The sequence below is a fragment of the Glycine max genome, chromosome 19 (genome assembly GCF_000004515.6).
Source record: "Glycine max cultivar Williams 82 chromosome 19, Glycine_max_v4.0, whole genome shotgun sequence".
NCBI classification, from domain to species: Eukaryota; Viridiplantae; Streptophyta; class Magnoliopsida; order Fabales; family Fabaceae; genus Glycine; species Glycine max.
In genome coordinates this window covers 577,871-592,787 of record NC_038255.2, presented here as the reverse complement: position 1 = coordinate 592,787, position 14,917 = coordinate 577,871, and positions in this window count along the sequence as shown.

The following is a 14,917-nucleotide window of genomic DNA, read 5'->3' as shown; positions in this document are numbered from 1 at the left end:
GTTTTTAAATACCAAAACTTTTTATAAGTTATAAAAAAGCATAATTAAATATAACGAAATTTTGTTGTGTTTCTCAAAAATATCTTAATTAAATGTCACAAGATTTATTCATAGTATTTAAAAACCTTAATTAAATAACACAACATTTTTTTATAAATAAAAAATATCTTTTAAAATCATAATCTAATACCAGTCAAAATAAACTTGAACACAACTACTAAATACGAAATTTTAATTAATCTTATATATAATTTGAATTTGGTATACTATAATCTCTATTCAATTTCTATAATTAATAATGTTGCATTAACTAAAAACTTAATACATATATTATATTTAAAGAATATATATAACTTTTAACTATAATGTTTACACATTTATACACCCCTTAATCTCTCGCCAGTCGCCATGAATAAAAGTAAAGTCAAACATGATACTACCAACTTTTTTTTCTAGAGATGAACTATCTTCATTTTTTTTTTTGATGCAGTAACTATCTTCACATGAATGTATTTTTTGTGTGTAATGAATATGAGAAGCTCATAACTTTAAAATTATTCAATAACGACCTACAAACTTTAAAACAAAATTTGCCGTACTCTTAAAGTTCTATATGAAGAGAAAGTTTTATTAAATTAAGAGCTCATTTATAATCGTTCGTAACGATTGATAAATTTATTTATATTAAAACGAATTAAAATATAATATATTTTATTATCCACGAAAGAAAAGTACAATTTTTATAGTTCTTAAAATAAATTATAAAAGATAATAGTATGATATATATTTAAATATATTTTTTAAGCATAGTATGAAATGTTAACCGGCTGTGTTGATGTAATAATTTTTACTAATCATCTTTGATAAAGTTTCTTTTTTTTTAATTATATTTTTTTCATTCATAAAACTCTAACTTAAAATCTTTTTTAAAATATTTAAATTCAATTTTACTTGGACACAACGTCAGTGTATATAAAAGTAATTTATTCATATTTGATTTTTTAAAATCTTCTATATATTAAAAAATTAAAGAAAATTTAACACGTAAAATTAGCAAGAAACTACGCATTTAATTCGCACTTAGAAGTTAGAAAGCCGTCATACCCGGCAACCAAAACGGCAAAGAGAACAACTCTATGAAAGTGACACCGCATGTGAATTAATTTTCAGTTATGATTAATGTGACAGAAAATCATATTTAAATGCAAATAGTAGCAGTTAAAGTTTTTGTTTTATTAAACCAAAATTAAAATTTTAACCCGTGTGATCACCATAGAAATGGCCGAGAATTTTAATTAAAAAATGTTGTTATTAAAAGAAACAGTTGCAATGACAAGTAATTAATGAAAGATTCATAATAATCCACACTTTCAAATAAATATTTAATTACATTAAAAAATTATATTAATTGAGATTTATAATAACTCATCCAATTTAAATAAGTATTTGAGTATATTAAAAAAATTACATTTTCTTCCACTGTTCTTTTTACTTTTGTTGTATATCAATTTTTTTATTATTCAACTAACAAAAAAATTGAAATTGTTTCTGCTTATTACACTAATGAAATAGCCTTATATAAGTGGCTCAAATAATATTTATTTTTACCTAAAACAATAATACTAATCGAGTTAGCTTGTAATTAAGAAAACGAAAAAAAAAAGTTGTGTTAACTCGGAATCATTTTTGCCCTTAAGCTATTATTAAAGTTATCTCTTTCTTAAGAATACGTTACATTTTAGTCTAACATTCTTTTCAAATGTACAGTTAAACAAACATTACAAAAACGCATATATGAATCTTTAAGCCAGCATTAATCAAAACCTAAAGTTGAATTTTGTGCAACACCATGTGTAGATACTAAATGATATCATAACTACTTTTGATATGCCATATTTGAATATATGATCACATTTGGAATCCTGGTTAGTCATAAAATCTTAATATTCTTAATGTTCTATACCAATTAAATAGAGACAGAAAGTCAAGACGCTAGAGGATTTGTAAATTCTGTCATTTGATGAACTCGTGAAAAGATTGTGATTAATGTTTAATAATACAGCTTTTAGAAACATATTGATAATGTCCAAACTCTATATAATTGGAGAAGTTTCTGATTATGAGAGCTGGTTGCAATTACATACCTTGCTAAAATTGTCTCAAATTCGTATTTTGAATTTAATCTATATATGTATTTGTCTTAATTATAAATTTTATCACCTAACTTTTATTATTTCACTAATTTTATCACATAACTTTTTTTTTTGTGATATTTACCACTAAACTTTCAATTTTTTTGTAGATTTTACCACAAATTTTTTTCAAAAATTTTTATCATCCAACTTTTATTATTTCACAAATTTTACTACTTAAATTTTTCATTTTTGTACATTTTACTATATTAATAATAAAACGATAGGTCTATTTCTAAACAATGATAAGATGTAAATTTTAACATTAAATAGCTTCCATTGAGTATCTATTACAAAAAAAAATGTTTTTAATACTTAAAAAAAAAAATATATATATATATATATATATATATATATATATTAATAAAATATATATGGATTTAATTGTTTATATAATTAAAATAAAAAACAAAATTTTTTAACAATAAAAAAGCTAAAATACACTTTTAATCTTTTATATTTTTATTGTATTTGGTATGAACCTTTATCTGTAAAAAAATTTGATTTAATTTTTTATATTTTTTTAACGAAGTCAAAATGATTATTCTCAAACAATAATTTTTTAATTTATTTTGGGATATGATTTTGAAGCCTTTTTGAATTATTCGAGAAGTGAATCTTGTTTCACTAAATTCATGAATACAAAAATTATAGAACTTAATTAATGTTTAAATAAAAATGACCATAAACATAATAAAAATCACATAAAAAGTGAACTTGACAAGCAACAAGAAAATTGAAAAATCTAATTAATATGAGTATCAAATTATTTCTTTTTGTTGTAAAAATCATTTTTCACTTTATATTCAGCATGTTTAGGTGCCTTTTGTTTCAAATGCATGTTATTTCATAATTTTTATTTAACTGAAATTAATTAAATAAGTTTTACGTCTAAAATTAGTATAAGAAAAAGACATTAGTGTCCCAAAACCTAAAAGATTTATTGTTTCAAAAAGACCATTTTAACTCTCTTTGAAAATATGAAAGAATATTAAAAAAGAACGGCGCGTCTAAACTTTCTCCATTCTAGTTATATGTTCTAAATAATTTAGCTGAACTGAAGTTAAATTTATTAGGAGTATTAATAAAAATAGTTAATTAATACTACTATAACATTTATTTTGAGATATTTTTTTAAAATGTTATACTTATTTTAATCCTTAAGCCTATATGTGATGTATAAACTTCAACAACCATGATATATTACTTATTTGAACATAATTTTCTTTCTAAAAAATTAGATAATTAATTCTACAAGAAAAAATATTTCTTTTTCATGAGTTACGTCCAGTTAAAAATTTATATTTAGAATTTCGTATTTTTTGTTACTGAATTCACCATAGATGAATATTTAAATAGGAATTTAAAAGTCATGTCAAGTAATGTTGCAAAAGATTGGAATGAAGCGTCCAGAAAAAAGGAAATGTGGAGACGCAATGTTTGAAAAAAAAGGTATATATATATATATATATATATATATATATATATATATATATATATATATATATATATATATATTTGCAATCCATTTCATTTCAAAGAGACAGTGATGACGCCGTCATCCATGTACCCATGTTATTAGCTCTTCTTCAACGGCCAATACGTGACATCTATGCCCATATATTTAGGCTTTTATCTATCGTCTTCTAGTGATTAGAGATACATTAAATTGACATTTAAGTGGATCATACACTTTACCAAAACCAAAGCATTTTTATTTTTAATTTCCTCTTTTGTCAAATATAGTTTGATAGAATAAATATAATATGATTAACAGAAAATTGTAGTATTTTTTTTTTTTTGGTACAGGTCCTTTAAGTATGTGATTTTTTTTTTCATGTAGCAGAAAATATCAGTGTTTTTTAATTTACTAGATAAAAAACTAATTTAACTCGTAATACATAATTGTTAGTTATCCAAAAAGAATTTTACATACTAAGAAAATAAAACACAGATTTTTTTCATTAGATAAATATCGCACAAGTATCCACATATGAACTCAATAAGATCTTACACATATGTTAATCCTATGAATTTAAACATGTATTAAAGATGATATAAATAACATATGTTAAGAAATATTAACTCTTTAAATAAATTTTAATATCTCAAAATATTAGTTTTTGACTCTAAGCTGAAAGATATTGAAATAATGATATAATTAGGATTTTATTCATATTTAATAGTGAGTTTATAAGATATATATATATATATATATATATATATATCATAGTCTAACACACTCTACTAACAAAGACAAAGTTAATTTTGTTCATCGTAAATTTGTAGCACGGAAATATAAGATCTCTGGGAAAAAGATCCGCATGTCGATCAAAGCCAACAAATGTAAACTTAACCATTAAACAGAAGTCATGACACAAGACTTAACCTCTTAGGAGAAGCAAATACACTTAATCACCATAAGACAAAAACAAAAATGCTTAACCACCTAAAAAGATAAAAGCAAGCTAGAAAAAAATTTAACCACCTAAAAAGATAAAAGCAAAATGACTTAATCACCTAGAAAGACCAAAGGAAAATGGTTTAACCACCTAAAAAGACAAAAGCAAAAAATGGCTTAAGCACCTATAAGGCATAAGAAAAAAAATGACTTAATCATCTAAAAGATAGAAATAAAATGACTTAACCACCTAAAAAGACATAAACAAAAAGGTTTAACCATCATGAATGATTTCGTATGGAGGACATGATGTGATCCTCGTCATATAATTACCAAGAAGTTTTGACTTCAAGGAGATGAGTCATTTAGTAATTGATAAATGTTAAATTTAATGGGCAGATTTGGAAGCAATGGTAGGTGATCACAAGGAAACAAAAAAATAAAGAAGAGAAAAGAAAATCAATTTGGTTGTTAAGCTCCTAGCTCTATAATACTATATTGAAAGAATAAAATAATTATGATTTTATTTGAATCTAATTGTAAGTATACAAATGATATATATAGAGTGCAAATGAATAATAAACTTAAAATTATCTATAACTTAAATTTAAATTGTAATAACTTATAATTAATTATTTTATGATATGAATAATGAAAAAAAAAATACCCTAATTTTGTCTTTAAAAAGTATAGCATGATAGAGAGTTATTGCTTCCAAAAGTTAACAATGTTCAAACATGTGGGTTCGCAATTCGTCACTTAGTTATTATGAGGCTCCTAATTGTTACTTGACTTCGAAGTTATTTTATACAGGTGCATAATACGTATTTATTGTGCAATATCCTAGTTTTAGATACATATAAAATTGACATGTTTCAAATGGTGGCGCGATTGTTTTTTAGCTTATGTCTAATTGTAAACTAACAAGGTTTAAATTATTGATGATCATAATTAATATCCAAGACTTAAAAGTATATGGATAATGATTTCGATCATATGCCAGAAGACTCCGGATGTATTATTTTAGTCTTGTTTTATATCAGGAATCAAGAATATATTATTAATATAGGCTACAAATTTGCATTAATTTGTTGTTTAATGGGCCATTTAACTTTTAATGCCATCTCTATAGACTTCAGATATGAACAAAATCAGGAAGTTTGTCTGCTTCAAGTCAAATTGCTCAATTAGAATATTTGAAAAATAAAAAAGTAAAGCCAAAACAACCGATGTCAAAATAAAAAATCTTAATCTTAATTTTTACACCACAATTTTTAGGGTCGGCTGAAGGGATATTTCAGACTTTAAGGCCATGGAAAATATATATTTAATGATATTATTTAAATTTTATTTTTCTTACATTTTCTGATGTAAAATTAGTTACTGAATTTGTATAGTTAAGTCTAGAAACTATGTTTGGTAAAAAAAAAAAAGTCTAGAAACTTTTTTTTTCATTTGATAAAAGGAAAAAAATTAAATCAAGTTTTCGTGTCCTTATCATCAAGATTTTCATTCAATTAATGGCACATATAGGCATTCTTTTCAAAATAATAACAATTTCCATTAAATACGTGCAATAAAATTTCAAACAAAAATTCATGTGTAATCATTTGATTAGAGAATTCGATGACAAAAATATAAGGAACTTAATATAATATTTTTTCCCTTGATGAAATAGTTAAATTGTAACCTTTTTTGAGATGTAATTGAATGCAAACAACATTTCATTAATTTTATTTTAAAAAACAGTATCACTAAAGGTGCAATTAATCATTAATTATATTCTATAAGTTTTTTATAGTTAGTGATTTTATTTTTTTTATTAAAAACATAAATTCAGTCAATTTAACAATTAACTATTGATTATTACTTGTAATTAAATTTTATCTAAAATATTTAACTATAAGTTATCAAAATTAATAATATATTTCTTCATCTAATGCTTCCCTACTTTAGTACTTTACTTATGCGAGCCAAACAAAAAACTAATTTAATTAGGCGAGCCTGCCCACTACTAATTTTTATGCCATTTAATTAATACTACTAATAGAAGTTTGAATAATATACACAACATTCTAAGTTCTAATTAACCATGTGACTACAATCATGAAAAGAAAAATGAAAATTGTACATTACATCTATAAATTTTAATCCACCTCCAACAAGCCAAAGGTTTATATATTTTTAAAGGTGTGAAATCAAAGTTTTATTTCTTTTGGCAAAAAAACTTATAACTGTCAACACAGTATATGCAGTTCTCCTTAGCATTACTTTCTCAGTCCTTAAACTCTAGATGTATCCCGTGCACATGACATGTATATTTTTTTTCTTTTATTAATTTCCTGTTAACTGCACCTGCACCAATTACCAAACGTACCCTATTTTTTTAATGTACAGAATGTCACATATTAATGTAGACTTCCACGGCACATGTTTCTCTCACTCTAAGTATAAAAAAATAAGAGAGATTTTCTAAGGTCTACACGAGCCTAGAGAGAAGCATGGAGAGGGCTACATTATTAAAAAAGAATAAAAGTACTCTAAAGTTCAAATGCTCCTTTAACTTACACGACATGTGAAATACATACGTAAGGCAAACCATGAACCCAAAGCATGCATCTGTTTTCACGTGATACTTGTTTAAAAAGTATCCGTGCATTCCGTTTATTTGCTTGGTATAGTGATTAGTGACATGTGAGATGCATTAATATTTTAATGGATTCAATAAAATGAATAAAATAGAGGGTCAAATATATATTAAGAATAGAATCTATAATAATGAGGATCGATTTAAGAGCAACAGACTCTATTACTTCTATATATATATATATGTGTGTGTGTGAATTTAGAGATCAAGCTCACAAATTAAAGTGTTCATAAAAAATATAGAAAAATAAAACCAAATAAAACGAAATAACTCGTATAAAAGTGATTAAGAGATGCAATAGAAAAAACAAAATTAACCAAATAATTTATGAATACTAAAAAAACAAAAGGTCGTTGCATTACATTGATCATAAAACAAAAATGAAATAGGGAAACTAAAAAGAAAATTGAGGTCAAAAGAAAAGGGAATATATTAAAAGTCAAATGTTCATAAAAAAATAAACAATAAAACCATTTAATTATATTTCTCTATTAAAACTAAATCTCAAATAAGAAAATAAGAAGAGTTTGTGCTATATATATAGAACACACTTTAAAGAGGGTTAAAAATAAAGAAAGACTTAAAAAAATCTCAGTTAATTCTATTAAGTATGACCTGACATGATAATATAAGTATCACACCTATTTATATTATGTGTCGTTCTCTAAAAATCTCATAATTGGTTTCACCTTTTTAAAGAGATGTGCATGTAGGATTGTTCTCATGTGTGTAGGAGCGGTGGTGCTTATCCCATCACACTCACATACAAAAATGCTCTAGAATCATAGTTTTGACTTGTGATTATGGGCGTTGAATTTGTAGGCTTTGTCAACCTCAAACAAGTTATCCACTTATTAGTTAGTTTATGTTGTTATGGTGTCTTGAGTTATTGGTCATGCTCTCGATCGTCCTCAAAGATGAAGTTTTTACTTTGTATTTGTACACCTCAATCAATTGAAAAGAAAAAAAAAATTACCCTCTATTGTTTCTTGTAATATATATTCCTGATCGTCGATTTTTTGACGGTTTTACACTATGATACTTCACGCGATAATACTTCATTGTTGGTTAGAACACTTCACACAACTTCCTTGTAGCTTTTTCCGAGACTTTGATAATCTGCTTCAATGGCTTCCAAGATCAATAATTGTTCTCACAAATCAATACAAGACTTTTTAGCGTGTTTTATTCTCACTCACATACTTTCTTTTTGGGAAACTTCTGAAAAAGTCATTCATTCCATAATTGTTCCAAATCAAGCATACTTAACCGTGAAGTTCTTAAGTGACGAGCTATCGAAAAGTATATGCATCTTATTGGTATTAGATAATACCAATTAATTTCTTTAAGTCATCAACAATTATACAGTCTCATACTTGCTTGCATAGCCTTTGAATATCTCTCTTTCTAGTGTGATTCGTCATGATATTATAGTTTCCATTCTTGTGACTTTTGCTCCCACTTTCTCTTCATCTTTTTTTACTCCATTCTACTTACTTAAATAAACCACCTTCCATCATCAAGTAAGTAAAATACTACTTCAAGGTCTCCATTGGAACACTTAGTGAAAACTTTTTTCGTCCGTGTTCTCTCCAAAAATCGACTTTTTTGTTTTACGTAAATGAGCCTTATTCAAAAAGTTATTACCAGAAATAGGTGATTTGAAAATTATTTACCAAGAATTGGTGATTTTTTACTTGTGGATGTGGGAGACATCAACTTAAGTGGTGCCTCCCATTGGTAATTTGTACTTTGTGGGAAACACCAGCCTAAGTGAAGTCTTCATTTCATCCATGTTGTTATGATCAATGCTAACAAAGAAAAGTCGACGTTAAGGACTATAGAAGCGGTCAAGGCCCAAACTTGGCCACATCATAATTTAAATAGATAGATGTTTTTAAATCAGCAAATTGGGTTCACTAATAAAACAATCCTTAAAATGAGATTAAGTAAATAAATATGAAAACAAAATGTTAGAAAAATTTCCTACTTCATAAAAAATACATGATAGTATAATATTTTTTTTCCTTAACAAAAACTTAATTTCTATTTATTTACAAAATCTATAATCTTAACAAAATTATTTTTTCAAAAGTTCATATAATATGTGTTATTTTTGGCATAATTTTTCTCACATGTAATATTTGTTGGGGATGATGATTCTCTTAATATTTTTTTCTTGAGATATTGTGGGTGATGCTATTTTTTTTCATAATGCTTACTGATTATTGTGTGTGGTTCATGATTATTGATGATTATTGGTGGTTATTGTCAAATATGGAAATATAACATGTTGATTTTTGGGTAGTATATTTGCGGCTATCTAAAGAAAAAGGAGAACACGGTGAAAATTTTTCCTTATTTGGTATCTCCTATGTTTATATTTTTAGCATATTTTAAAAATGATAGTAATAATAAATGATATTTTTACAGTACAAAAAATGATTTTATCATTTCATTATATATGTACGTATATGTGTATTATTCCGCCAACTAATTCTAAAATATCAAGAAAAAATATCTTCACTTACAAAGCTATTTATTTAAATATTTAAAACTAATGAAAAGTATTTTTAAAAACAAGTAATTTGATATTTGGAAATAATAATAATTTATTTATTTTGGTGTAGCCAAGAGTATTATTCGGCCAACGCTAGAAAAATGGTATCAAATAAAAAAATAATTTCATCATCAGATGTTAGTTTATAAAATATTACTTAATTAAATAATTAAGTTTATTTATGATAAGCCTCAAGGCCTAAAAGCATATAAGTTTATGCTCATAAATTATATAATGTATTTGAAATACTTTTTTTTATAAGAAATTCTTCTTGCAATTTTTTTTACAAAAAAATTAAGACTTTTTATTACTGAGCAAAATTATCCTTTTGTTTGAGATAATTTGACATTAAAAATAAATAAATAATTCGTGTAAAATAAATTGAGATAAATGTTGTGATGATAGTATGTATATCTGAAATCAAAGATTCTCTCTGTCAAAAGCTTGAGAGATGTACTAGAAATAAATAGTTGTATTGTCTGATGAGTTGAGGTAACAATCATATAATAAAGTATGATTTATTGTGTGAAGAAAAGTTATAGTATATATGCTACGTTGCAGAATGAAGGTAGGGACCGCTATTGAGGTCAAAATGGTATGGTATCAACTATTGAACAATGAATGTCCTAATGGTTAGGGTAGCATCCTAGAGTTAGAATAATCACTGAACCATCTTGACACTTGTTACAGACTTTTTCATTCCTCCGGTGCCACATAATCCACAACATCTTTGCCACCCTCTTTAATTTCTTTGTTGTTTTGACAACATTTGGAAGAGTTTAAAGAACAAGCTCACAAAGTTCTCCACCTGAAACTTAAGGTCATGGACGAGATTGATAAGGCTGATTCTTCCCCAGCAATGCTTGCTATGTTGGCAAGTAACAAATGCATGGAATGCATTTTCAATCCCATTCTCACAAAGTGGACACAACAAGAAGCATTAGTAGGAAGACAACCATAGCATAGTCTCCAAAGGAACAGTCTCACCCTAGGAGGAATATCCAAGTTCCAAATTACCAAGCTTCCCATGATATAACTATATCTCTCCTTACAATATAATGACCATTAGAAGAATGTCTTCAGACCATAGCATCATGACTTGTGATATCCATCATAGGGACTAGTAAGACAGCTTGCACATCTCTCATGTCAAGAATTTGATTAAGTAATCTGAGATTCCATTTTGCATTTGGAATATCAATTAAATCATTCACTTTCAAATGTTCTAATCCATCAATGATAGGAGTCTCAACATTTAGATTTTCTTCCTTTCTCAACCAAGGTTGATTCCATAGGTCAATGCTTGTGCCATTACCTAGCTTTCATCTATAGGCTTCCTTTATGACCATTTTAGAAGAGAAAATGCTTCGCCATGTAAAATATGGGTTATGTCCTAATGTAGCTCCCATAAAGTCCCCTCTTGGGAATTATTTAGCTTTGAAAAGTCTAGAAGGAAAAACATTTGGCATAGACATAATTCTTCGTGTTTGTTTTCCTACCATGGCCAAATTAAAGGCAAATAGATTTTGAAACCACATCCATCCTTGCTCCTTCTTCACACATAATTTATCCCAAGTCAACCAATGAATTCCTCTTCTTCCTCCCCTACTTGATCCCTACCAGTAAGAGTTCACCATATATTGAAGTTCATCCCCTAGAGATTGAGCTATTTGAAAAATACTCATACAAAAAGTTCATCCCCATAGACATCACTTTCCCACTCCAAGAATTTATTTTTTTCCACACTCTATCTTAATGAATTTAAAAATGTTTTTTTATTTCTTCCAACCACAAATGGGAAACCCAAATACTTTCCACCTCCACCCCCTTCACTCTCCCCAACAATATGTGTAACAACAGACTTCACACATACCTCCACATTCTTGTTATAGGTAATCTTATATTTATGTGTAAGTTCACCAACTGACCTGATGCAACAACATATTCTTGAAGAATCCTCTTGACCACCATTGCCTCACTATCATTAGCTTTGAAAAATAGGTATCTATCATATGCAAAGAGTAAGTGAGATTTAATAGGAGCCCCCTGCACATTTTCACCCCATGCAACTCACACCTCCCTTTGTATCCTTGATAAGTGCAGATAAACCTTCAACACAAATAAGGAGAAAGGGGGTCACCTTGTCTCAAGCCCCTACCAGGTGTTATTGGGCCAACTACATCATCATTAACATTCACAAAGAATTTGACTGATGTCACACACACATCACATCCAATTAACAAATTGAATATGAAAGTCCAACTTGATCAACATAGCACGAAGATACCCCGAATCAATACCTCCAATTAACAAATATTCTATGTTTTATTAAAAATTTCTATCATTTAAATAAGATAAGATTAAAACATGATTTGATTACGACTGAATAGTGGCAAAAATCATTCAAGATCCACCTAAAGTTACCTTCATCTTATCTTCTTCTATGTCAAAATTCACCATAAAGAAGTCATTGTTGGCATCCATAAGTTCAAATCCTTTAGTCAAATGCCATAAATTTTTTAGTTTGTCTCTCATAATCAAGTAGGAAACATTGCAAATATTTGAATCTCCCAAGAAATTAAATCTGAGATAAATTCAGAACCAAAACAACAAGATTGGAAGAGTCACAAAACAATCCAAAATATATAATGAACTTTCAAACTAGAAAAAAGCATTTCATATATTTTTGACCATGAAGGCATGTACCAATTGGTCCACTTCGTGTATCCCGATTTTGGAAAACATAAATCAACCTAGTATAATTGTTGTTCTTGGAATGCAAATTTTTCAGCAAACTTTTTTTTGATGATTTCAGCTTTCAGAGGGAAAACATTGGTCTTTATTCGGGAGTATTATAAAAAGGATGGCAAGGAGCTTCCTACTTCCAAAGGTTACTTAGTGTTCTTTGTTTCCTTTAAGCTTTTTTTCTTCTTCTTTTGATTCTCTTTGTAAAGGGAAATTGATTTTGGACTGTGGGGGGTCTGTAAGTTTTTATTTTTCTTTTGTTGATCAAAATAGGGGTTGGTTGTGGTTTTGTTTTAAGTTTTTTAAACCCTATGTATTAAACCTTGTCATTAAATTTAAGCTAATTAACAGAGGGAGTTCCTTTATGATGTTCTGTGGTTTCTGAACACAGCTTTCCCTAATTTGAAATCAAAGTCATTAGCCATGACTATAGCCTTTTATAATACATGGCTGCAGTTTTGTTTCAAATGTCTTCAGTTTCAGCTCAACTTTAGCATTTCACATGACGGTCTAGTTGGGCACATAAAAAAAAGTATGGGGACTTGGTTATAAATTAACATTTGCTTTGAAAGGAGTGTAGGACCATAGTGGGTTGTAAATAAGAATATTTGGACCAAAATGGATTGGGGGGTTCTTCCTCTCTCAGAATTACTTCATTATGTTAATTAATTGGATTGGTCTATATTTATTCCTTACATAGATCATTAAAATGTCTTGAATTGAAACTACCTACATGTCTTTAATTTAAGTTTGGTTGCATTTTTAATTGGACAACACCTATCCACTCTATGTTGCCAATTTGACTAGATAGAGGCCTCAGTATTGCAGTTGGCAAGCCAAAATTCATATAGTTAATAAATTCCTCTGTAGCTTAGCATAAAAGTGCTTATGCATATTTGAGCCTATGTAGTGTTGTTGCATTTGGTTTTGCTTGCTGGTTGTAATGCCGGTGGAGGGGAAGGGAGGAAGAAGAAAGGGTGGGCAGAGGAGGGGAAGGGGGAAGAAGAAGAAGAGAAAAAGAAGTGGGGAAGATGAGGGGGTGGGTTAGGAGAGAAGAAGCAAAGTGGGAAAAATGAGGGGTGGGTGGATGAGAATTAAATTTATGCTAATTTTCGTATTTTTTAATATTTCTAATTTTTTTTCTTAAGTGTTTTATTAATTAAATTTAATTGTATATAATTACATTTTTATTTAATTAATTGTATTTAATTTAATAAATATTTAAAAATAATATTTAAAAATGGATTCATATGAGATCTACTAAAAAAATTATCTAAAATCTTAAAATGAGATATATAAACAGGTAAAAATATATAACACGAATCTATCACAAAGTGATCTAAGATTTCAATTTAGAATCTCCTATTAAAAATATTCTCCCTCCTAAAAAGTCCTCTAGTACAACATTATTCTAGTAAAATTCTATTGTCATGGCTCTATACAAACAAGATTTTGAGCAAGCAAATTGAATTTCTCAATATCAGAAGATATTACTTATTGCCTAGTAGTTTATCACAAAAAGATGCTTGAGGTTCGCTAAAAATGCAAGCTTCACATTATTTCAAGTAATTTGAACGACTTTCTCAATGATGGTTGTTGTCCTGTCGAAAGAAAACAATCACTTTCATACCTATAAGATATAAACATGTTATTAACTATTTTTAATTATGTAAATTATATTTTGAATACATATATAAATGATTCAAATTGCAATATAAAACTATTTCAAACTATCAACATTTAAAAAAATGATTAAAACTTAATATAAAATAAAACTAAAATAAAAATATTGGATTAGATAAGCAAATAAAAAAAATACTCATATAAGAATATAAAAAAAATAGTTTGTAATATTTATGTAATTATGTCATAAAAAGTTTAACTTATTATAAAAAAGACCATATAAAAAGTACATTTTAAAATATTTAATTAAAAATTAAATTATGTATTCTAATTTATAATACAACAAATAATTTATTTTGTCCTAATATATTATTTTCTTATTTTTAAATAGTATTTAAAATAATAAAATTATACAAATAATACTTAAAGTGTTGAATTTTCATGACTAAATATCATTTTTAGTCTATTATGTTTTAGTATTATTTTATTTTAATACATTAAATTTTAAAAAATTTATTTTAATATTTTTTTATTTTTCATTAATAATGTTTAATTCTGTTTGTTTAACATAATAAAGGTTAAAAATCTTCACTATCTTTATTTTGTTCTTTCCCCTTGAACATCATTACACGCCGCCCTCCGTGTCGCTAGCCACACACCATTGTCCTTTAAAATGTAAGCATAATTAAAACAAAATAAAGAGATGATGTTTTTTTGTTGTTTAACCTTTTAAAACAAAATAAAGACAG